Source organism: Arachis stenosperma, chromosome 4, assembly GCF_014773155.1.
Source record: "Arachis stenosperma cultivar V10309 chromosome 4, arast.V10309.gnm1.PFL2, whole genome shotgun sequence".
In the NCBI taxonomy this organism is placed as follows: Eukaryota; Viridiplantae; Streptophyta; class Magnoliopsida; order Fabales; family Fabaceae; genus Arachis; species Arachis stenosperma.
Genome location: NC_080380.1, coordinates 37536308 through 37548632, shown reverse-complemented (window position 1 = coordinate 37548632; position 12325 = coordinate 37536308). Strand labels below are relative to the sequence as shown.

Below are 12325 nucleotides of genomic sequence, written 5' to 3'. Positions count from 1 at the left end.
TGCATCCCTTGAGGCATCTCAGGGATCTCATGATGAGAGGGGTCTCTTGTTTGCTCTATCCTTTTCTTAGTGATGGGCTTATCCTCATCAATGAGGATGTCTCCTTCTATGTCAACTCCAACTGAATAACAGAGGTGACAAATGAGGTGAGGAAATGCTAACCTTGCCAAGGTAGAGGACTTGTCCGCCACCTTATAAAGTTCTTGGGCTATAACCTCATGAACTTCCACTTCTTCTCCAATCATGATGCTATGGATCATGATGGCTCGGTCTAGAGTAACTTCGGACCGGTTGCTAGTGGGAATGATTGAGCGTTGGATAAACTCCAACCATCCTCTAGCCACGGGCTTGAGGTCATGCCTTCTCAATTGAACCGGCTTCCCTCTTGAATCTCTCTTCCATTGGGCGCCCTCTTCACAAATGTCAGTGAGGACTTGGTCCAACCTTTGATCAAAGTTGACCCTTCTTGTGTAAGGATGTTCATCTCCTTGCATCATGGGCAAGTTGAATGTCAACCTTACGTTTTTCGGACTAAAATCCAAGTATTTCCCCCGAACCATAGTAAGCCAATTCTTTGGATCCGGGTTCACACTTTGATCATGGTTCTTGGTGATCCATGCATTGGCATAGAACTCTTGAACCATTAAGATTCTGACTTGTTGAATGGGGTTGGTAAGAACTTCCCAACCTCTTCTTCGGATCTCATGTCGGATCTCCGGATATTCACTCTTTTTGAGTGAAAAAGGGACCTCGGGGATCACTTTCTTCAAGGCCACAACTTCATAGAAGTGGTCTTGATGCACCCTTGAGATGAATTTCTTCATCTTCCATGACTCGGAGGTGGAAGCTTTTGCCTTCCCTTTCCTCTTTCTAGAGGTTTCTCCGGCCTTGGATGCCATAAATGGTTATGGAAAAACAAAAAGCAATGCTTTTACCACACCAAACTTAAAAGGTTTGCTCATCCTCGAGCAAAAGAAGAAAGAAGAGAGTAGAAGAAGAAGAAATGAGGAAGAAGGGAATGGCTTTGTGTTCGGCCAAAGAGGGGGAGAAGTAGTGTTTAGGTTGTGTGAAAATGAAGGGGTGAAGAAGGGTTTATATAGGAGAGGGGGGCTCATGGTTCGGTCATGTATGGGTGGGTTTGGGAGGGAGAGTGGTTTGAATTTGAAGGGTGAGGTAGGTGGGGTTTTATGAAGGATGGATGTGAGTGGTGAAGAGAAAGATGGGATTTGATAGGTGAAGGGTTTTTGGGGAAGAGGTGTTGAGGTGATTGGTGAATGGGTGAAGAAGAGAGAGAGTGGTGGGGTAGGTGGGGATCCTGTGGGGTCCACAGATCCTGAGGAGTCAAGGAAAAGTCATCCCTGCACCAAATGGCATGCAAAAACACGTTTTGAGCCAATTCTGGCGTTAAACGCCGGGCTGGTGCCCATTTCTGGCGTTTAACACCAGGTTCTTGCCCTTTTCTGGCGTTTAACGCCAGTCTGGTGCCCCTTTCTGGCGTTAAACGCCCAGAATGGTGCCAGACTGGGCGTTAAACGCCCACCTGCTAGCCTTACTGGCGTTTAAACGCCAGTAAGTTCTTCCTCCAGGGTGTGCTGTTTTTCTTCCTGTTTTTCATTCTGTTTTTGCTTTTTCAATTGATTTTGTGACTTCTCATGATCATCAACCTACAAAAAACATAAAATAACAAAAGAAAATAGATAAAATATAATATTGGGTTGCCTCCTAACAAGCGCTTCTTTAATGTCAGTAGCTTGACAGAGGGCTCTCATGGAGCATCACATTTTCTCAGAGCAATGTTGGAACCTCCCAACACCAAACTTAGAGTTTGAATGTGGGGGTTCAACACCAAACTTAGAGTTTGGTTGTGGCCTCCCAACACCAAACTTAGAGTTTGACTGTGGGGGCTCTGTTTGACTCTGATTTGAGAGAAGCTCTTCATGCTTCCTCTCCATGGTGACAGAGGGACATCCTTGAGCCTTAAACACAAAAGATTCTTCATTCACTTGAATGATTAGTTCACCTCCATCAACATCAATTACAGCCTTTGCTGTGGCTAGGAAGGGTCTGCCAAGGATGATGGTTTCATCCATGCACTTCCCAGTCTCTAGGACTATGAAATTAGCAGGGATGTAATGGTCTTCAATCTTCACCAAAACATCCTCTACAAGTCCATGAGCTTGTTTTCTTGAGTTGTCTGCCATCTCTAATGAGATTCTTGCAGCTTGCACCTCAAAGATCCCTAGCTTCTCCATTACAGAGAGAGGCATGAGGTTTACACTTGATCCTAAGTCACACAGAGCCTTCTTGAAGGTCATGGTGCCTATGGTACAAGGTATTGAAAACTTCCCAGGATCTTGTCTCTTTTGAGGTAATTTCTGCCTAGACAAGTCATCCAGTTCTTTGGTGAGCAAAGGAGGTTCATTCTCCCAAGTCTCATTTCCGAATAACTTGTCATTTAGCTTCATGATTGCTCCAAGGTATTTAGCAACTTGCTCTTCAGTGACATACTCATTCTCTTCAGAGGAAGAATACTCATCAGAGCTCATGAAGGGCAGAAGTAAGTCCAATAGAATCTCTATGGTCTCATTTTGAGCCTCAGATTCCCATGGTTCCTCATTGGGGAACTCAGTGGAGGTCAGTGCACGCCCACTGAGGTCTTCCTCAGTGGCGTTCACTTCCTCTCCTTCCTCTCCAAATTCGGCCATGTTGATGGCCTTGCACTCTCCTTTTGGATTTTCTTCTGTGTTGCTTGGAAGAGTACTTGGAGGGAGTTCAGTAACTTTCTTGCTCAGCTGTCCCACTTGTGCCTCCAAATTCCTAATGGAGGACCTTGTTTCAGTCATGAAACTTTGAGTGGTTTTGATTAGATCAGAGACCATGGTTGCTAAGTCAGAGGGGTTCTGCTTAGAATTCTCTATCTGTTGCTGAGAAGATGATGGAAAAGGCTTGCCATTGCTAAACCTGTTTCTTCCACCATTATTGTTGTTGAAACCTTGTTGAGGTCTCTCTTGATTCTTCCATGAGAAATTTGGGTGATTTCTTCATGAAGAATTATAGGTGTTTCCATAGGGTTCTCCTAGGTAATTCACCTCTTCCATTGAAGGGTTCTCAGGATCATAGGCTTCTTCTTCAGATGAAGCATCCTTAGTACTGCTTGGTGCATTTTGCATTCCAGACAGACTTTGAGAAATCAGATTGACTTGTTGAGTCAATATTTTATTCTGAGCCAGAATGGCATTCAGAGTATCAATCTCAAGAACTCCTTTCTTCTGACTTGTCCCATTGTTCACAGGATTCCTTTCAGAAGTGTACATGAATTGGTTATTTGCAACCATTTCAATTAGCTCTTGAGCTTCTGTAGGCGTCTTCTTCAGATGAAGAGATCCTCCAGCAGAGCTTATCCAAAGACATCTTGGATAGTTCAGAGAGACCATCATAGAAAATACCTATGATGCTCCATTCAGAAAGCATGTCAGAAGGACATTTTCTGATCAATTGTTTGTATCTTTCCCAAGCTTCATAGAGGAATTCTCCATCCTTCTGTCTGAAGGTTTGGACTTCCACTCTAAGCTTACTTAATTTTTGAGGTGGAAAGAACCTTGCCAGGAAGGCATTGACTAGCTTTTCCCATGAGTCCAGGCTTTCTTTAGGTTGTGAGTCCAACCATATCCTAGCTCTATCTCTTACAGCAAAAGGGAATAGCATAAGTCTGTAGACCTCAGGGTCTACCCCATTAGTCTTGACAGTGTCACAGATTTGCAAGAATTCAGCTAAAAACTGATGAAGATCTTCCAATGGAAGTCCATGGAACTTGCAATTCTGTTGCATTAGAGAAACTAATTGAGGGTTAAGCTCAAAGTTGTTTGCTCCAATGGCAGGGATAGAGATGCTTCTCCCATAGAAGTCGGGAGTAGGTGTAGTAAAGTCACCCAGCACCTTCCTTGCATTGTTGTTGTTTTCGGCTGCCATGGGTTCTTCTTCTTTGAAGATTTCTGTTAGGTCCTCTACAGAGAGTTGTGCCTTAGCTTCTCTTAGCTTTCGCTTCAAGGTCCTTTCAGGTTCAGGGTCAGCTTCAACAAGAATGCCTTTGTCTTTGCTCCTATTCATATGAAAGAGAAGAGAACAAGAAAATATGGAATCCTCTATGTCACAGTATAGAGATTCCTTGAGGTGTCAGAGGAAAAGAAAATTAGAAGGAACAGGTAGAAGAATTCGAACTTAGTCAAATAGAGTTCGATGATGACAAGTCATCATATACCCATTTTTCAAGCTAATTTCACTTGTTTTGTTAGCATTTATGCACTTTCTTGCATCCTAAGTAAGTGATTTGGAGTGAAAATGCATAACTTCTTTAAATCAAATAACCACCATGAAATTAATGTTAAATCATAAGGTTTAAGCTAATTTTAATTGAATTTTAATTGATTTATAAGCCTTATGAATTTAGTGATACTTGGAGTGGTTGTTTTGGTTTATTGTAGGTGAAGAAAAGAATAAAAGAGAAAAGTGTGGCTTAAGAAAGCGTGACCAAAGGAGAAGAAAGTGTGGTCAAAGGAAGGAAAAGTGTGCCACATGCAATGGGGGAGGCAAGCATTGCCCTCCACAAGGGCACACTGCCCTCTAGGAGGGCAACATAAGGGAACAAGGCAAAGAAGGCAGCTCTGCCCTGCCCACTACAAGGGCAGAGCACAAATTTGTGCCTTGGAATCAAGAAGAAGAACATGTTGCCCTGCCCTTCACAAGGGCAGTATCGGGCTCACCAAGGAAGAAAATCAAAGGAAAATGTCTCCAAATGCTTGCCACAAGAGTTGAACACGGGACCATGAGGAAGCAAGGAACTAAGGCCCATTACCGTGCCAAGAAACCAAGGAAAATGATGTAGCGTGTGTGCCCGCCCAGGTTCGAACACGGGAATGCATTTTGGAAACACTGCCCTGCCCTCCGCGAGGGCAGGGCAGCATTTGGATGGTGCACAAATCTGGCGCACCAAAAAGTGAATCTGGCGCACCACACACAATCCTGGCAGCACCGGCGCGCACCAAACTCAATCCTGGCAGCACCAAATTTTTCTGCCCTGCCCTCCGCGAGGGCAGGGCAGCATTCTGCGCATCAAGGCTCGATCCTGGCAGCACCAAGCATGCACAAAGCCGCACCAACATGCACCAAATCCTGCCCTGCCCTCCACAAGGGCAGGGCAGCCTCCTGGGAGCAACTTCTCATGGGCCGAAAATTCAAATTAAATCCCTATTTTAATTCATTTCTTCACCAAATCAAAAGCCCATCCAAATCCAAAAATCCAAGAATAGAAAGTGTATAAATAGAAGCTAGTTTGATGTAATTAGGACTTTTACTTTTCACTTTTATTTGACCTTTACTTTCACTTTTGAACTTTTCATTTTTTACTTCCACTTTTACCTTGGTTCTCATTTTGGGAACTTTTACCTTTTACTTGATTTTGAAATCTGCAACCTCTCTTGGTGACTCCACTGAGATTTCAGAGAATTGGGGAGGAGAATTGATCTCTCTTCTTCCTCATTCTTGCCTGAGCAATTCTATTCTTCTTGTTTTGAGTTTTGGATGTGAAGAGTTGAGGAAATTCTGTCTCAATCTCCATTCACAATCTCTCTAATCACTTTCTGCATAATTACAATCAATTTCAATTTCCTTTACTGCTTCTTCTTCAATTTCTTGTCAATTGCTTTGTGAACTTGGATCTGGGAAGGCAAATAGAGATCTAGGCTCTGCTACCTAGTCTCTTGAGACCTGAGACCCCATTTTACTTTTGGTTCTTCTGTGAACCTTGCTGCATTTTAATTTCAATTTCTGTTTGAATCCTCATTGCTTCCAATTCAATTTTTGCTCTCTTAATTGTTGCAATTTACTTTCTCTTTGTTTAGATTCTGCAATCCCAGTCCTCAAATCCCTTATACATTCAAGCAATTTACATTTCTTGCCATTTAAATTACTTCAATTTACATTTCTTACACTTTAAGTTTCAGTCATTTACTTTCCTGTTCTTTAAGATTCTGCAACATTTACTTTCCTGTTCTTTAATTTACTGCACTTATCCCTTTCCCCTTTACATTTACTGTCATTTACTTCCTGCTAAACACAAATCCCTCAACCAAAGCTTGATTCGCTTGACTAAATCAACCACTAAACTAAAATTTCTCAATCCTTCAATCCCTGTGGGATCGACCTCACTCATGTGAGTTATTATTACTTGATGCGACCTGGTACACTTGCCGGTGAGTTTTGTGTTGGATCGTTTTCCACACATCAAGTTTTTGGCGTCGTTGCCGGGGATTGAAATAGATTGACAATGATTAAGTGAAGTGGAGGTCTAGATTAAGCATTTTTTTTCTTTCTAACTAAGCACATTAACTGTTTGACACATTGTGTCACCTAACCCTCTAACCACATTCTAGCATTAGAATGTCCATGTTTCATTTGGTTTGTTTGTGATTCTTGCAAGTCATGGAGGCTGAGGTGCGTGAAGAGGGAGTGAGCAACAATACCCAGCCTGCAAGAAGGGTGTTGGCCTCTTACACTATCCCCAATGCAAGAAACTGCGGGAGTAGCATACTCCTCCCAATGTTCATGCAAATAATTTTGAGTTGAAGCCTCAACTTATCACTCTGGTGCAGAACAATTGCTCCTATGGAGGAAGTCCACTTGAAGATCCAAACCAACACTTATCCATCTTCCTCAGGATTTGTGAAACTGTCAAAACAAGTGGTGTGCATCCAGACATCTACAAGCTACTGCTGTTTCCATTCTCTCTGAAGGATAAGGCCACTCAATGGCTAGAGACATTTCCCAAAGAAAGCATCAATAATTGGGAAGACTTAGTGAGCAAATTCCTAGCCAAGTTCTATCCTCCCCAAAGGATTATCAAGCTGAAAACAGAGGTGCAAACATTCATTCAAATGGATGGAGAGTCGCTGTATGATGCCTGGGAGAGATACAAGGCCTTAATCAGGAAATGTCCCCCAGAAATGTTTAGTGAGTGGGATAGACTCCAAAACTTCTATGAAGGGTTGACCCAGAAAGCTCAGGAAGCATTAGATCATTCAGCAGGAGGCTCATTGCAGCTAATGAAGACAGCAGAGGAAGCCCAAAACCTCATAGAGATGGTGGCAAACAATCAATATTTCTTTGCTCATCAAAGACAACGCCAACCAGTCCAGAGAAGGGATGTGCTGGAGCTTGAAGGTGTTGACGTTCTCTTGGCACAAAACAAACAGATGCATCAACAGCTTCAGCAACAAATAGAAATGATGGCCAAGAAAATTGATGGACTGCAAGGTGTTTGATGAGCGGATAATTTGTACGCTTTTTGGCATTGTTTTTAGTATGTTTTTAGTATCTTTTAGTTAGTTTTTATTATATTTTTATTAGTTTTTAGTTAAAATTCACTTTTCTGGACTTTACTATGAGTTTGTGTGTTTTTCTGTGATTTCAGGTATTTTTTAGCTGAAATTGAGGGACCTGAGCAAAAATCTGATCCAGAGACTCAAAAGGACTGCAGATGCTGTTGGATTCTGACCTCCCTGCACTCGAAGTAAATTTTCTGGAGCTACAGAAGCCCAATTAGCGCGCTCTTAACGGCGTTGGAAAGTAGACATCCTGGGCTTTCCAGCAATATATAATAGTCCATACTTTGCCCAAGATTTGATGGCCCAAACCGGCGTTCAAAGTCACCTCAAGAAATTCCAGCGTTAAACGCCGGAACTGGCACCTAATTGGGAGTTAAACGCCCAAACTGGCACTAAAGCTGGCGTTTAACTCCAAGGAGAGTCTCTACACGAAAAAGCTTCATTGCTCAGCCCAAGCACACACCAAGTGGGCCCGGAAGTGGATTTTTATGTCATTTACTCATCTATGTACTAGTTTTCTATAAGTAGGACCTTTTACTATTGTATTAGGGAGATCTTGGTAGCTATCTTTGAGTTTTATGCTATCTTAGATCATTGGGAGGCTGGCCATTCGGCCATGCCTAGACCTTATGCTTATGTATTTTCAACGGTGGAGTTTCTACACACCATAGATTAAGGTGTGGAGCTCTGCTGTACCTCGAGTATTAATGCAATTACTATTGTCTCTCCATTCAATTCCGCTTGTTCTTGTTCTAAGATATCACTTGTTCTTCAACTTGATGAATGTGATGATCCGTGACACTCATCATCATTCTCACTCATGAACAAGGTGACTGACAACCACTTTTGTTCTACAAGCAACCAAGGCTCTAGTGAATATCTCTTGGATTCTTTAATCGGAATCTTCGTGGTATAGGCAGGACTTGATGGCGGCATTCAAGAGAATCCGGAAGGTCTAAACCTTGTCTGTGGTATTCTGAGTAGGATTCAATGATTGAATGACTGTGACGTGCTTCAAACTTTAACCTGCTGGGCGTTAGTGACAGACGCAAAAGAGGGATTCTATTCCAGTAGGAGCGGGAACCAAACCGGTGATTGGCCGTACTGTGATAGAGTACGTTAGCATTAGCTTTCACTGCGAGGATGGGAGGTAGCCATTGACAATGGTGAAACCCTACACGAGCTTGCCATGGAAAGGAGTAAGAAGGATTGGATGAAGGCAGTAGGAAAGCAGAGAGACGGAAGGGAAGGCATCTTCATACGCTTGTCTGAAGCTCTCACCAATGATATACATAAGTATCTCTATCTTTATCTTTATGTTATTTTCGTTCATCACCATTATACATTTGAGTCTGCCTGACTGAGATTTACAAGATGACCATAGCTTGCTTCATACCACCAATCTCCGTGGGATCGACCCTTACTCACGTAAGGTATTACTTGGACGACCCAGTGCACTTGCTGGTTAGTTGTGCGAAGTTGTATTGATCACAATTTCGTGCACCAAGTTTTTGGCGCCGTTGCCGGGGATTGTTCTTGTGTATGGACAACTGACGGTTCATCTTGTTGCTTAGATTAGGTATTTTTCTTCAGAGTTCTTAAGAATGAATTCTAGTGTTTCAAGGTGATGTTCTTATCATCACCAAGGCTGATTGATTCTCATCAATTTAGCTTTTGAATGCAATGTCCTGCTGAAGCTTGGCCGGCCATGTCTAATTCCTTTAGACTAAAGCTTTAGACTAACATTGCATGATTCCTGGAATTCTCATTAAGAATTTTGATACCTTTATTTTCCTTTTCACTTAATTTTCGAAAAACACAAAAAAAAAATTACAAAATCATAAAAACCAAAAATATTTTATGTTTGAACCTAGTGTCTCATTTTAAGTTTGGTGTCAATTGCATGTTTCTGTTCTTCTTGCATTTTCGTTTTTATGCATGTGTCTTAATTAATCTTCAAGTTGTTCTTGATGATTTTCTTGTTTTGATCTTTGAATTCTATTGACTTGAGTGTTTTGTTGTTTCTCATATGCATTCTCATTTTGTTAGTGTCAGTAGTATACAAACTGCTAAGTTTGGTGTCTTGCATGCATTGTTATCTGATTTTATTTGCATTTTGATTATTCCTGATTATTAAAAATCCAAAAATATTTTTAATTTGTGTCTTCTCGAGTCAATAATACAGAGAATTGAAGATTCAGAACATACAGCAGAGGAATCATACAGAAAAAGCTGGGCATTCAAAAATACCCAGTGAAGAAGACAGACTGGCGTTTAAACGCCAGCCAGGGTGCCTGGTTGGGCGTTTAACGCCCAAAAGGGTAGTAGTTTGGGCGTTAAACGCCAGAATGGATACCATTCTGGGCGTTTAACGCCAGGATGGCACAAGGGGGAAGATTTTGTTTTTCAAATCAATTTTTTTCAAGTTTTCAAAGTTTTTCAAAATCAAATCTTTTTCAAATCATATCTTTTCAATCAAATGTTTTCAAAATCAATTTCTTTCCTTTTTCAAAGATACTTACTAACAATTAATGATTTGATTGAACATTTTTTGCCTTTTCTGTTGAGGAAGGTTTTATGTTTGAATCATATCTTTTCTTGTTAGGCAAGTCATTAATTTTTAAAATCAAATCTTTTAAAATTGTTTTCAAATCATATCTTTTAAAATTGTTTTCAAATCATATCTTTTCAATCATATCTTTTTTAAAACCATAATTTTTCAATCACATCTTTTTCAAAATAAGTTTTCAATCATATCTTTTTGACTTCTAATTTCAAAATCTTTTTCAAAAATCACTTGATTTCTTTTCCACTTTTATTTTCGAAAACCAATTAGTGTTTTTCAAAAATGTTTTCAAAATCTTTTACTTAATTTTCGAAAATTACTTTCCTTCTTCTCACATCCTTCTATTTCTGAACTAACTCTACTCCTTAATGCAAAATTCGAACTCCATCTTCTTTGATAAGTTCGAATTTTCTATTTCTGTCTTCTACTTTTCTTTTCCTCTGACACCTTAAGGAATCTCTATACTGTGACATAGAGGATTCCATATTTTCTTGTTCTCTTCTCTTTCATATGAGCAGGAACAAAGACAAAGGCATTCTTGTTGAAGCTGACCCTGAACCCGAAAGGACCTTGAAGAGAAAGCTAAGAGAAGCTAAAGCACAACTCTCTTTAGAGGACCTGACCGAATTCTTCAAAGAAGAAGAAGACATGGCAGCCGAAAACAACAACAATGCAAACAATGCAAGGAAGGTGCTGGGTGACTTTACTGCACCTACTCCTGATTTCTATGGGAGAAGCATCTCTATCCCTGCCATTGGAGCAAACAACTTTGAGCTTAAGCCTCAATTAGTTTCTCTAATGCAACAGAATTGCAAGTTCCATGGACTTCCAATGGAAGATCCTCATCAGTTCTTAGCTGAATTCTTGCAAATCTGTGACACAGTCAAGACTAATGGGGTAGACCCTGAGGTCTATAGACTGATGCTATTCCCTTTTGCTGTAAGAGACAGAGCTAGAATATGGTTGGACTCTCAACCTAAAGAAAGCCTGGACTCTTGGGAAAAGCTAGTCAATGCCTTCTTGGCAAAGTTCTTTCCACCACAAAGATGGAGTAAGCTTAGAGTGGAAGTCCAAACCTTCAGACAGAAGGATGGAGAATCCCTCTATGAAGCTTGGGAAAGATACAAACAATTAATCAGAAAATGCCCTTCTGACATGCTTTCTGAATGGAGCATCATAGGTATTTTCTATGATGGTCTCTCTGAACTATCCAAGATGTCCTTGGATAGCTCTGCTGGAGGATCTCTTCATCTGAAGAAGACGCCTGCAGAAGCTCAAGAGCTAATTGAAATGGTTGCAAATAACCAATTCATGTACACTTCTGAAAGGAATCCTGTGAACAATGGGACTAGTCAGAAGAAAGGAGTTCTTGAGATTGATACTCTGAACGCCATTTTGGCTCAGAATAAAATATTGACTCAACAAGTCAATTTGATTTCTCAAAGTCTGTCTGGAATGCAAAATGCACCAAGCAGTACTAAGGATGCTTCATCTGAGGAAGAAGCTTATGATCCTGAGAACCCTTCAATGGAAGAGGTGAATTACCTAGGAGAACCTTATGGTAATACCTATAATTCTTCATGGAGAAATCACCCAAATCTCTCATGGAAGAATCAAGAGAGACCTCAACAAGGTTTCAATAATAATGGTGGAAGAAACAGGTTTAACAATGGCAAACCTTTTCCATCATCATCTCAGCAACAGACAGAGAATCCTAAGCAGAACCCCTCTGACTTAGCAACCATGGTCTCTGATCTAATTAAAACCACTCAAAGTTTCATGAATGAAACAAGGTCCTCCATTAGGAATTTGGAAGGACAAGTGGGACAGCTGAGCAAGAAAGTTACTGAACTCCCTCCAAGTACTCTCCCAAGCAACACAGAAGAAAATCCAAAAGGAGAGTGCAAAGCCATCAATATGGCCGAATTTGGAGAGGATAAAGAGGAAGTGGACGCCACTGAGGAAGACCTCAATGGACGTGCATCAACTTCCAATGAGTTCCCCAATGAGGAACCATGGGAATCTGAGGCTCAAAATGAGACCATAGAGATTCCATTGGACTTACTTCTGCCTTTCATGAGCTCTGATGAGTATTCTTCCTCTGAAGAGGATGAGTATGTCACTGAAGAGTAAGTTGCTAAATACCTTGGAGCAATCATGAAGCTAAATGACAAGTTATTTGGAAATGAGACTTGGGAGGATGAACCTCCCTTGCTCACCAAAGAGCTGGATGACTTGCCTAGGCAGAAATTACCTCAAAAGAGACAAGACCCTGGGAAGTTTTCCATACCTTGTACCATAGGCACCATGACCTTCAAGAAGGCTCTGTGTGACTTAGGGTCAAGTGTAAACCTCATGCCTCTCTCAGTAATGGAGAAGC

At 41.1% G+C, this 12325-nt stretch overlaps 2 non-coding genes across 2 annotated transcripts; one reads left to right on the top strand and one right to left on the bottom strand.

The window, feature by feature from the left end:
* The first annotated feature begins 3465 nt into the window (after positions 1–3465).
* On the top strand, positions 3466–3573 carry LOC130978814 (small nucleolar RNA R71). The gene has a single exon (XR_009086427.1). It is a non-coding gene; the product is annotated as a small nucleolar RNA R71 (small nucleolar RNA).
* Positions 3574–10998: 7425 nt separating this feature from the next.
* Positions 10999–11106, bottom strand: LOC130978293 (small nucleolar RNA R71). Its single transcript, XR_009085945.1, has one exon. It is a non-coding gene; the product is annotated as a small nucleolar RNA R71 (small nucleolar RNA).
* Positions 11107–12325: the final 1219 nt, after the last annotated feature.